The sequence below is a fragment of the Petaurus breviceps genome, unplaced genomic scaffold (genome assembly GCF_028583685.1).
Source record: "Petaurus breviceps papuanus isolate PSGF00001 unplaced genomic scaffold, PetGlider_PUasm1.0 186, whole genome shotgun sequence".
In the NCBI taxonomy this organism is placed as follows: domain Eukaryota; kingdom Metazoa; phylum Chordata; class Mammalia; order Diprotodontia; family Petauridae; genus Petaurus; species Petaurus breviceps.
Window position 1 is genome coordinate 29,011,961 of NW_027185798.1, and position 4,168 is coordinate 29,016,128.

At 42.4% G+C, this 4,168-nt stretch overlaps 3 protein-coding genes across 3 annotated transcripts in view; 2 read left to right on the forward strand and 1 right to left on the reverse strand.

Annotated features, from left to right (window-relative positions):
• Positions 1-4,168, forward strand: part of TAF15 (TATA-box binding protein associated factor 15) — a 135,220-nt gene that overhangs the window by 94,508 nt on the left and 36,544 nt on the right. The window lies entirely within an intron of this gene.
• Positions 1-4,168, forward strand: part of LOC138162618 (protein Wfdc21-like) — a 387,573-nt gene that overhangs the window by 69,816 nt on the left and 313,589 nt on the right. The gene's annotated exons all lie outside the window — the stretch shown is intronic.
• Positions 1-4,168, reverse strand: part of MMP28 (matrix metallopeptidase 28) — a 73,142-nt gene that overhangs the window by 57,430 nt on the left and 11,544 nt on the right. The gene's annotated exons all lie outside the window — the stretch shown is intronic.

Here is a 4,168-nt window from a genome sequence, read left to right on the forward strand (position 1 = left end):
CAATCAGAGCTGAAGCGGTCTTCCCCAGTGATTTGCTTATTGAGTAAAGGTACATTTTTTTGTTCACATTTACCTGTTTATTAAAATTGCTGTCAATGTTCATTAAAATAAGCCCTCCCCTGAAAATAAGCCCTCTGGTGTTTTTCTGTCCAAAAAAATTAATAAGACAGTGTCTTATTATCGGGGAAACACGGTACTACCAAGCCGGGTCTGTTACAGCCTCATTTATCCCCAGACTAGGTGTTCTACTTGACCCTGAGGAATTGGCATAATGGGCCATTAGCGAACAACAGACTTGAATCAATGCCCCAAAGAAAGTTAGGCAGCTTTGCTTTTCTTCCTCCATAGTAGATTTTTGCAGGATTCTTTACCCAGAGGGGTCTCTCTGAAAATTGTCTGAGTTTCCCTGATGCTTTTTCCCTGTTAGTGAACTAGAGTTCACAAACTCCTGTAATCTCTAAACTAGAGGGAATCTTACAGATCATCTTATCGATGAGGAAACTGGTCAGAAAAGGGAAAAAAAGTCACACCACCAGTTTGTTGCAGAGCCAGGACTAACCCAGGTCTACCAATTCACAGTTCAGGGCTCTTTCTGTAACCACTTCTCAGTCTGGTAGTAGCTATAAATATCACAAATGCTCAGAATGTTGGGTAACTGAGTAGTATAAGTGATGAGCCCTGGGCTCTGCAGCTAGTGGTCTCAATAATTCATTCTTAACAGGGCTTATGGGACCCTGTCCCCACCAGATAGACACACACACACACACACACACACACACACACACACATCAGAGATCACTCACACCTGCAAACGTTTGTTTCCAACAAAAGTCAGTATGCTAAAGTTGGGGACACCATCAGAAGACATATCCTGGATACCCTCATATCCTAGAACTTCTATTGCTGTCTCCTGGTTCTCTTCTTGTCTGACCAAGCATTTTCAATCTCCTCTATAGGATCATTAACCATTTCCTGTTCCTTGTGTGGGGATATACCCTAGGTTTTGTTCCTGAGCCCTCTTTTCATCTTTCTACATTCAGAAATCTCATCAGCATCTATGAATTCAACTCTCCTCTCTGTACAGATAACTTCCAAATCTACATATCCAGCTCTCAGCTCTTTTCTGAGCTTCAGTCCCTCATTTCCATTTGCCTGCTGGATCTTGCTACCTTGATGTCCCACAGGCTTCTCAAAACCGTTGTGTCTGATGCTCATTATTATTTCCCCTAAACTTGATAATTTTTTAGGGGACACTCTCATCCTTCCACTTACCCGAGTGAACAACTACATTCATCTCAAGTTTATCCTCTTCTCTCCACTCATACCATAATTATCCTAATTAAACACCTCACTACTGCCTGGATTATTGCCCTAGTTTCTGAATTGGTCTCTCTGCTTCTAGCCTCTGCTATTTCCAATCCAACCTCCACACAGCTGTCCAAAGAAAAAGTCTAAATAGATGACTTTCTTGCTCAAGAAACATCAATGGCTCCCAATTGCCTTTGCAATTTAGACTTTTTTTTGTTTCGTATTTAAAGTTCTTTTTGTCTCATATTTTGAATCCTTTACATTCTGGTTCCAGCCTCTTTCCAGACTTGATGACACCATACTCCGTCTTGTGCACTCTACCATGCAGCCAAATTGACCTTCTTGTACACACCATTCTATCTCCTTTCTCCATGCTTTCTCCATAGACTGTGTTCCACCCCTCCCCGACCCCACCATGCTTTGAATGTTCTTGCTACTTATTAACAATTTTTGTGCATTTCAGCCCCTTTCATGGTTCACTTCAATGACCACATCCTTAAAAGAGCCAGGGTCTCCCATTGCATCCTGGGTCATCTCCAGTCATCCTGATAAAGATCTAGCCACTGGACCCAGATGGGTCTGGAGGGAAAAGTGAGGCTAGTCACCTTGCACAGCCCTCCCTCACTCAAATCAAAATCAATTGCTAGTCATATCATCATCTCCCTGATGTCATGGACCTCTGAAAGTGAAAGACAAACCCAATTCTTCATCTTTATTTTCCATATATTTATATTTACTTATCTCTGTACATGGTATCTCCTCTCAGCAAAGTGAAAGGTCTTTAAAGGAAGAAACTTTTATTTTTATTCCCTTTTATGCAGCACTGAGCACAGTGCCTACCATATAGGTATATAATACGTACTTAATAAAAGCTTATTTAATTGAATTGCTTGAAACTAGGGTTTTCTTTTGCTGAACTTGAAGACAGACTCCTCTGCTCTTGGAAGGAATGGTCAGAAAAATAGGAGGAAAACCAGGAGAGAGTGAGATCCTAAAAACCTCAAGAGAAGAGAATAAGTAGGAGAGGGTGGTCATCAGTATTAAAGGGTGCAGACAGGGCAGGAGAGGTCAATGGAGGAAAGGTCATTGGCTATGGCAACCAAGAGATCATTATACCTTTGGAGAGAGCAGACTAGGTAGAATGATAAGGCCAGAAGCTGGATTTCAAGGAGCCACTGGTGAGGCATCACTACAAAACTAAACATTTATTAAGCAGCTCTGTCTTAGGCACTATGCTGGGTGCATGGACATACGAAGACAAATACAAAAAGCACGGGAAACAACATATGTGCATATAAGCATATTGTGGTGTTGTTTAGCTGTTTCAGTTGTGATCCCAAGTTGAGATTTTCTTGGATAAGATACTGGAGAGGCTCGCCATTTCCTTCTCTAACTCATTTGACAGATAAGGAAACTGAGGCAAAAAGAGTTAAGTGACTTGCCCAGGATCACACAACTAGTAAATGTCTGAGGTCACATTTGAACACAGGTTTTCCTGGCTTCAGGCCCAGCCCTGTGCCACCTAGATGCCCCTATACATATATATGCATACACATATATATGTCTAATTTGGCACCCAGAGTTCATGACCTCTCTGTCAAGAGGCAGAGATACCATACTTCATTATCAGTCCTAGTGAATCATGGTTAGTTATTGATCAGTGTTCTGAAGTCTTTCAAAGTTTTTTTGAGAGAACAAGTGTAATTTCCCCATTTTATAGATGAGAAAACTGAGGTTCTAGAAGGGAAGTGACTTCCTCAACAATACCTAGCTAATTAGCCCTGGAGGAAGGATTTTAGCACAAGTTGTTTGACTCCAAATCCATTGCTTTTTCCACTATGCCATGATGCTTCTATTGAGATGATGGGTCATAGAGAGCTATTAAAAGTTCTTAAGTAATAAGGGGGAGTAGCATGATGAGAATATTATCTGAAGGGAATGTCTCCAGGAATCATGAACATCCTTGTCTCTCCTTACCTCTCACTGCCCATACCTGGCTGGACTGTTTCCACTCCTTATCCTGTTGGCTGTTCTCCCAAGAAGTTCTCAAACTCAAAGAGATATGATAAGTTGAGAAGTCAGACCGGGGGCTAAACTTCCCAGGTTCTGATCACTGAGGATTACACCAGAGTCAGGGCACAATGCCTGACTGAGGGAGAGGCCAACAGCTTGCCTCGGTTCTACAAACCCGATAGAAATAGGAATAGGAATGAATAGGAAATGGTGAGGGTGTGTTTGTGTGTGTGAATTTTTCTTCCTAGTTCTCCTGTCTGAGAGCAAGCAGAAGATGGAATAAGAGTATCTCAGGAACCCAGCTTTTCCCTGCCCAAAATAATAAGAATGAGTTCTGTGTCTCCTTTCCCTTCCCCCTGCCCTCAGAGTATGGGAAAGGCACTGCTGGAATGACTAACAACTCAGTCATCATAATAAAATGCTGAGAAATGATAAGTCCATTTCCCTGGAGGCGATATGTAATTTTACTTCTTCACACCTGCAGGATTCCAAGACATTCAGGCACATGGTACCACCAGGAGCAAAGGATGTTCAAAAGATGCTGTTTGTTTCACAGAGAAGCTCAGGGACTCTGAAAGTACCATGTCTGCCAAATGCCACACACCTGCTCTCGCCTTTGCATTTTCAATTCTGAATCCAGCTTGTTGGCATCATCAATGTCTATCCAAGATACAGGGGCCGGCGGACCAACTCATCCATGCATGGAGAACATGGGGAGGTGGACACAATGAAGAACCATGCTGGAGAAACTGCCAAGAATGTTACCAGGGAAATGTGGCACTGGAAAAGGTTGGGGGGGTGGTTCATTTGTAGATGGATAACCGATGGACAGCCCATATGCTCCCTT